General features: G+C 34.9%; 1 pseudogene; it reads left to right on the forward strand.

The window, feature by feature from the left end:
- The first annotated feature begins 1,172 nt into the window (after positions 1–1,172).
- On the forward strand, positions 1,173–1,654 carry LOC143682753 (cytosolic iron-sulfur assembly component 2A pseudogene; annotated as a pseudogene).
- Positions 1,655–9,032: the final 7,378 nt, after the last annotated feature.

Raw genomic sequence — 9,032 nt, forward strand, 5'->3', positions numbered from 1 at the left:
CATGGGCAGGCACCAGAAGTCAAATTGGGTCTCAGGCATGGCAGGCCAGAACTCTGCCTGCTGACCCACCGTGGCCCACTCAGGACTTCATTCCTTTTCACAACTGAATAGTAGTCCATTGTATGTAGACACTGAATTCTGTTAATCCAGTCATTAATTGATGAACATTTTGGTTGCTTCAAAATGCTGTTAAGGACATTGATGTGCATATATCCCTGTTTCAGTTTTTGTGGATATATACATAGTAGTGGGATTGCTGAGTCACATGCTAGTTCTCTACTTAGCTATCTGAAGAACTGTTAAGCTGTCTTCCACGGAATCTGCACCATTTTACATTGCCAGCAGCAATGAATGAGTGTTCTAATTTCTCCACATCCTTTCCAACACTGGTCCTTTTTTTTGGGGGGGGAGGTGTATGGTCTGGGAATTGAACCTGGATCTCCTGCATGGTAGGCAAACTTTCTGCTACTGAACCACCCATGCACCCTCCAACACTGGTTCTTTTCTGTTTTAATAGCAGCCATTCTAAAGGGTGTGAAAGAAATAAAACACTGTGGTTTTATTTGCATTTCCCTGATGACTGATGTTATTGACCATCTTTTCATGTACTTTTTGCCAATTTGTATATCTTCTTTGGGGAGAAGTCTATTCGAGTCTTTTGCCTATATTTAAATTGGCTTGTTTACCTTTTTGTTGTTAAGTTGAAGGATTATTTATATATTCTGGATTTTTTTGGTACATGGTTTCCAAATATTTTCTCATTGTGTTGATTGTTTCACTTTCATAGTAAAGTGCTTTGAGGAATAAAAGTTTTTAAATTTGCTGAGATAACAATTATCTATTTTTCTTTTGTTGCCTGTGCTTTGAGTGTAAACTGTAAGAAACTATTGCCTAATATAAGTTGCTGAAGATGTTTTCCTATGTTTTCTCATCTGCATTAACAGTTCTAGAACTGATATTAGGTCTTTGATCCATTGTGAGTTGATTTTTGTATGTGGTGTGAGGTAGGGGTCCTCCTTTTGTTTGCAAATGGAGATCAAGTTATCTCAGCACCATTTGTTGAGGAAACTTTCTTTCCCAATTGAATGGTCTCTGCTTCCTTCTCAAAAATCAATAGGCCAGACAGATGGTAGCTTGAGTGGGACAGTCATCAGGCATGGCAGAGCTTGAGGATGAAGTGATTGTCTGGGTTGCATTCTGGAATGCTAACACAGCCCTATGGCTCTCCAGCTTTTCTGAGCCAGGAACTGCCCAGAAGCCCAGGATCATGTAAGAGAATGCACCGGAGGTTTATGATTTGATTTGAACTATTCAAGACCCAGAGAGGCCCAATACTTTAGAAGAACTAGAAGTGGTAACAGAAAGTTGCGTAGAAATTCAGGAGATAAATGAAGAAGACCATCTTGTTATTATCAGATTCATGCCAATAGTACCTCATTGCTCTTTGGCAACTCTTATTGGGGTGTGCTTAAGAGTAAAACTTCAGTGATGTTTACCATTCAAACGTAAGTTGGAAATCTACATTTCTGAAGGATACCATTCAACAGAAGAGGACATCAACAAGCAGACAAATGACAGAGAAAGAGTGGTGGCTTCAATGGAGAACCCCAGCTTATGGGAAATCATAGAACAATGTGTCCTTGAACCTGATTAATAGCTGTTTTAAGAGATACTGAACTGTAATTATTTGATATATTTGTTTAAACTCTGTAAAATGTAAAAGACTCATGTATAATAACTATGTGATTTGCATATGAAAGCATTTTTTAAAGGATTATTTCCAAGCAAGATGTCATTATAAGGCTATAAGGTAGTATTCATTGTACAACATTCTCAGGATTTGTAACACTTAAGTGTTCAGACAGAGGAATATTATCTAGTTATTATGTGTAAGATGAGTTGCTATTTTTCTAATGCCCATTCTGATACAACTATTTTCATGCCAAATATCTACTGTTCCCAAATGTATCCAATTTAAATCATTACTCTGTAAAATAAAGATAAAACAGTGGTGGTTCTTGTAATGATTCACATGAGAATGTTTTCATTGTACTATGAATTTCTGTGTGAATGTAGATTCCTAAAAGATACTTCCAAAGCTTTAATTTTGCTGACTAGTAATATAGAATTAGACATTTAAGAGTCCAAATGGATTAAGAGATCCATTAAAGAGATCATCAGGCATAAGCCCAGCATTCCTTCAAAGAGAGTCCTGAAAAATGAGGAACAGATGAGAAACAGATGTGAAGCGCACCATAAAATATGCCCAAATTTGAAGATCAAGAAGTCCCTGAAAGAAGTTTTGATTAAAACAATCTAAATGAATAGTCTGTTTTTTATTTGTACTTTATTCAATTTGTCTTAAGGGACAGTGATCATGTGAAATGTAACAGTGTGGTAGGCAGCCTCCAAGATGGACCCCCAGTATCCTCATTTCTAACTATTCATGCCCTTGTTTAGCTTCCTTCCAGAGCTGATAAGTGTGACCAAAAAATATGGCAGAGGTGACTGTGTGTGACTTGTAAGGATAGACCACAGCAGGTTTTGCTGTCTCTTGAATTGCTAGCATTCTGCAGAAAGCCAGCTGCATGTCATGAGGACACCCAAGCAGCCCTGTGGAGAATCCTATGTGGAAAAGAATTTAGGCCTTCCACCAACAAACAGCCCTCATTTGCCAACCATGTGAGTGAGCCACCTTGGAAGTGGTCCTTCAGCCTCAGGCCTTGAGATAACTGCAGCCCTGGCTGACATCTTGACTGAAACCTCATGAGACCCTGAGCTAGAACTGCCCAACTAAGACACTCCTAAATTCCTGTCTCACAGAAGCTGTGTGAGATAATGTTTATTGTTGTTTTATGTCAAAATAAACCAGCAGACAATAAATGTAAGGATTGGATTCTGAGCTCTCAATTAGATTCCCTTGTCTTATATGTATGTCCTTGTGCCAGTACCATGCTGTTTTGATTACTGTAGCTTGTAATAAGCTGGGGTTTTTTGTTTGTTTGTTTGTTTGTTTTTACATGGGCAGGTACCGGGAATCAAACCCAGGTCCTCGGGCATGGCAGGCAAGCACTCTTACCTGCTGAGCCACCGTGGCCCACCCTGTAATAAGTTTTAAGATGAGGAAGTATGAGTCCTCAAGCGTCATTCTTCTTTTTCAAGGTGGCTTTAGTTATTATATTCTATATAAGTTTGATTATTTTCTTTTCCATTCCTACAAAAAAGATTGTTGGAATTTTTATTGGGATTGCATTGACTCTATAAATTGTTTTGGGTAGTATTGACATTTTAATGATATTTAGTCTTCCGAGCCATGAACACAGAATTTCTTTCTATTTATTTAGGATTTCTTTGATTTCTTTTGGCAATGTTTTGTAATTTTCAGCGTACAAGTCCTTTATGCCCTTGGTTACATTTATTCCTAGATATTTGTTTCATTTAGTTGCTACCATGAATGGAACATTTTCTTGATTTCTTCTTCCAGTTGTTCATTGCTTGTGTATAGAAATACTACTCATTTTTGCATGTTAATTTTGTACACTGCCACTTTACTGAATTCATTTACTAGCCCTGGGAGCTTTGTTGTGGACTTTTCAAGATTTTCTCTATATAGGATCATATCATTGGCAAATAGGGAAAACTTTAATTCTTCCTTTCCAACTTGAATACCCTTTATTTCTTTAGGTTCTGGCTAGAACTTAAAGTACAATTTTAAATAACGATGGTGAGAGTGAGCATTCTTGTCTTTTTTCTGATCTCAGAGGGAAAGCTTTCAGTTTTTCACCATTAAGATATTAGCTGTGTGCTTTTCATATAGCCTTTAATAATGTTGAGGAAGTTTCCTTCTATTCCTAATGTGCTAAGTGTTTTTGTCAAGAAAGCTTGCTGTATTCTGTCAAATGCTTTTTTTTTTTGGCATCAATTGAGATGATCATGTTTTTCCTTCATTCTGTTAATGTGGTATATTACATTTATTGATTCTCACATGTTAAAAAACCCTTTCATATCAGGGATAAGTTCCACTTGATCATGGTGTATACTTCTTTTAATATGCTAATGGTTCAATTTGCTAGGACTTTGCTGAGTATTTTGACATCTACATTCATAAGAGATATTGATGTATAGTTTTCATTTCTTGTGGCATCTTCATACAGCTTTGTTATGAGGGTGATGTTGGCCTCATGGAATGAATTAGTCAGTATTTCCACCTCTTCCATGTTTTGTAAGAGTTGGAGCAGAATTGTAGTTAAGTCTTCCTAATGTTTGGTAGAATTCCCTTGTAAAGCCATCTAATTCTAGTCTCCTCTTTGTTGGGAGGTTTTTGGTTACTGACTCAATCTCTTTACTGGCAATTGGCTTGTTGAAATCTTCTGTGTCTCTTGAGCCAGTGTATGTAGTTTGTGTGTTTCTGAGAATTTGTCCATTTCAACTAGGTTATCTAATTTATTCATTTACAGTTGTTCTTAATGTCCTCTTATAGTTCTTTTTATTTCAACAGGGTTGATAGTAATGACCCTCTTTTCAAATCCTGACTTTTGTGATTTATAGCCTCTCTCATTTTTTCTTTATCAGTCTAGGTAAACATTTGTCCACTTTATTGATCTTTCAAGGAACCAACTTTTGATTATGTCAATCCTATTATTTTAATTTTTTATTTGATTTATCTGCACTCTTGAAATTTCCTTCTTTCTACTCAAAATGGGTTTAGTTTGCTTTCTTTTTCTAGTTTTTGCAATTTTGAAGTAAGAGCTCTGATTTGAGTCTCTTTCTTTTTTTAAGGTAAGCATTTAGAGCTAAAATTTCCCTCTCAGCATGGCCTTCACTGCATCCTACTAGTTCTGGTATTTTTTACTTTCATTTTCATTTGCTCCAACATTTCCTAATTATACTTCTGATTTCTTCTAACCTTTTGGTTGTTTCAAGTATGTTTAATTTCCTCATATTTGTAAATTTTCCATTTCTCCCTCTAGTATTGATTTCTAGCTTTGTCCTATTGTAGTCATAGAAAATGCATTGCATGATTTCAGTATTTTTTAATTTGTGAGCCTTGTTATGTGACCCAACATATGATCTATCCTGCAGAAAGATCCATGTGCACTCAAGAAGAATTTATATTCTGCTTTGTTGGGAACAAAGTTCTATATATGTCTGCTCTGTCTGGTTGGTTTAGTGTGTCAAGTCCTACTTCCTTATCAATCTTCTGATTAGATGTCCTATCCATTATTGAGAATGGTGTGTTCAAGTCTCCTTCTTTTGATACAGATCATCAATTTCTCCCTTCAAATTTGTCATTATTTGCTTTATATATTTTTTTAACTTTTTAAATTGTGAAATATAACATATATAAAAAAAACAATAAATTTCCAGGTACATTTTAACAAGTAGTTAGAGAACAGATTTTAAAGTTTGGTATGGGTTACAGTTCCATGATTTTTCATTTTTTCTTCTGGCTGCTCCAAGACACTGGAGACCAAAATAAATATCCATATAATGATTCAGCAGTCATACTCATTTGTTAAATCCTATCTTCTCTGTTCTACTCCTCCTTCTCCTTTTGTGTGATAAATATCATATATAGAAAAAAGCAATCAATTTCAAAATACATTGCAACAATTAGTTGTAGAACATATTTCAGAGTTTGGTATGATTTACAGTTCCACAATTTTAGGTTTTGACTTCTAGCTGTTCCAAGGTGCTGGAGACTAAGAGAAATACCAGTATAATGATTCAGCAATCATACTCATTTGTTAAACCCTGGCTTCTCTGTATAATTCCACCATCACCTTTGATCATTCTACTTTTTATGGGTAGCTTCATATATTTTGGGGCTCTGCTTTTAGATGAATATATGTTTGTCATTGTTACATAATCTTATTTAATCATCCCCTTTATCAATATATAATGGCTATTAATTTTCTCTCATAGCTGTTTCTGACTTAAAGTCTATTTTATCAAAATTAGTATAACTAGCCCAGCTCTCTTTTGTTTACTACTTGAGTGGTATTTTTTTCCATCTTTTCACTTTCAAAGTCCTTGTATCTTTGACTTCAAGATGAGTCTCTTGCAGACAGTGCATAGTTGTGTTATGCTTTTTTATCCATTCTGCCCATCTCTGCCTTTTGACTGGAGAGTTTAATTCATTTACATTTAAAGTCACTATGGATAATACAGGATTTTCTTTTGTCATTTTGCTATTTTGCCTTTTAAGTACTATACCTTTTGTCCCTCACATCTGTTAAAGCTTACTTTTATATTTGCTTTTCTTGCCTTCCCCCATATTGAGTGCCTTCTTACTTCTCTCTGGATATATTTTTAAATCTATTTCCCTTGTGGTTACCATGAGGTTAAAATTTAACATGAAACAATCATATTTGCTTTCATACCAACTTAACTTCAGTAGCATGCACATCTACTTTTCTTACGCCCTCAGCCCCCCACCATTTTTTTACAACTTGTATCTTTGTACATTCTATTCCAAAAAGCTAGATCATCATTATTCTTTGTGCATTTGCATTTTAGCACCTGCAGGAAGTAAGAAATGGAATTATATATCAAATAATGCAATACAATAATACTAGTATTTATATTTGCCCAAATAGTTACATTACTATCGTTTTTTTATTTGTTTGTTTGTAAGCTGTATGGCAGGGTCACATTTCATTCTTTTTCCATATGAGTATCCCATTATTGCAGCAACATGTACTGAATTTTTGCTTGTTTGTTTTTGTTTGTTTATTTGCTTGTTTGTTTTGGGGGAAGTGCATGGACCAGGAATCGAAGCTGGGTCTCCTGCATGGCAGGTGATAATTCTACCACTGATATACCTCAACTCCCTCTACTACAAGTTTTTGTTTCTTTGTGTTGCTTTGAACCAGTGTCTAGTATCCTTTCATTTTCAGTCTGAAAAACTCTCTTGAGCATTTCTTGTAGGGCTTGTCTAATGGCGATTAACTCCCTCAGTTTTGTATGTGAATGCCTTAATCTCTCCCACATTTTTAAAAATGTCTTGCCCAGTGTAAAATTCTTGGCTGGCAGTTATTTTTTTCCAGCACTTCAAAGATTTCAACCCACTGCCTTCTTGCCTCCATGGTTTATGATGAGAAATCAACACTCAGTCTAATTGGGATTCCCTTGTACGTAATACATTGCTTTTCTCTTGCAGCTTTCAGAACTCTCTCATGTCTTTTGCTTTCCAATAGTATATGCCAGTATTTTTCTTGTATTTATCTTGTTTGGTGTTCTCTGAGCATCTTGGATGTGCAAATTTACATCTTTTGCTCAGTTTGGGAAGTTCTCTGTCATTATTTCTTTGACTATTCCTCTTGCCCATTTATCTTCTTTTTGTCTTTCTGGAGCTCTTTTAATGTGTTTATTGATGTGCTTGCTGTTGTCCCATGGCTTTCTTAGTCTGTTTTCACTTTCAATAATTTTTATCCTTTCTGAGTCTCAGCCTAACTTATTTCAAGTGTCTTGTCTTCAAAGTTCATGGAGTCTTTTTACTGCTAGCTCCAGTCTGCTCTTGAAACCCTCCTAAGTATTTTTTTCATTTCAGTTACTGTGGCCTTCAGTTGCAATAGTGCTGTTTGGTTACTTTTTAAAATTTCTCTCTTTTTTCTTTTTTTCTGTTTTAGTTTTACTTGTACTTTCCTTTATCGCCTTGAGCATTTTTAAGGTCACTTTTTAAAAAGTTTTTGTTTGCTATGGCCCCATTCTCACCTTATTCATTGGTATTTTCTGTATTTTTATCCTCTTCCTATGGATGGGCCATCATTTCCCATTTCTTTGTTTGTCTTGAACTTTTTTGTTGCACATTATACATTTTAATATTTTAAATGTTAACTCTAGGGTTTACTCCCTTAGAAGTCTGTTTCTGGTTTTGTAACCACCTGGTGATGACAGATATTTTCTTAGGCTTTAGCCCTATTATCAGGAAGGTCTGCCCAAGGTGAATGCAGTGTGCAGGGTTCTCCTTGTCTTATTGTCTTAGGGGCTTTTATTCAAAATAAGATGATACTTCAAAGGAGGAGAAGCAACGCACACTATGGAATAGAGCAGCTATTAAAATGTGTGCTGCTCCACACCAATGCAAGGTGCTAATAATAGGGGAGTATAAGGGAATCCTGTATTTTTTGCATGATCTGTAAACCCATAATTCTCTAATAAAGAAAAAATGTGTGCTGCTAATGATATTGTAACTACTATATAAATTGAAAAGGTGGCTATTAAAATATAATCAATAACATTGTCTGATATTAGACTTCAGAGAAAATATAAAAATATTTATTAGCTTTCTTGATTAATTAGCTCAAAAATAGATTTTGTGAAATGTTTACAATTCTAAATGTTCCATGTCTCTTTATTTTGTTTATTTTTCATAAATTGCCCATGCAGACAAAGATTATTTATTTGTAAATCACTGAAAGTATATTTATGGGTAATTCACCAATAGTTTGAGTCATTTTACATACATCATCAACTAACTTTACAGAAATGGTACCAAATTAGATGAAGCTAATGTATTTACATTCACATAAAAGCTCTTCCTAAAATATGTTCAGGCTCCAAATTTTTTACGAAAATGGAATAATAGTTAGGAATATGCCAGCATCCTCCAAAACAGCATTTGATAATCCCACTCAGAAGGTACAATTTCATTCAAAAATTTTCAGTTCTTTTTAAGGATATGGATAGCAAGTTTCAAAATTTGCTTTTTAAAAACATCATTCATTGGTTATCGGGAAGCAAGTTGCTGGTAAATCTATTGCAAACAAAACAAAATTTCCCTTTTTTTCTTATAAAGATATTCCCATAGTTAATTACCTTTGCATTTTATTTATTTATTTATTTATCGGCATGGGCAGGCTCCAGGAATTGAGCTCCCATAGTTAATTATCTTTGAACTATCACATGGCTATAGTAGCTAGCATATCTTCTAGTATTTTGATGCAGGGAATTGAAATGTTTTTTGTGCTTACGCCTGAAGAGAAAATGTCAGCAAGGAAATTGAAAGTTAAATATGGGACACAAAAGGC

The sequence above is a fragment of the Tamandua tetradactyla genome, chromosome 5, assembly GCF_023851605.1.
Source record: "Tamandua tetradactyla isolate mTamTet1 chromosome 5, mTamTet1.pri, whole genome shotgun sequence".
NCBI lineage: Eukaryota > Metazoa > Chordata > Mammalia > Pilosa > Myrmecophagidae > Tamandua > Tamandua tetradactyla.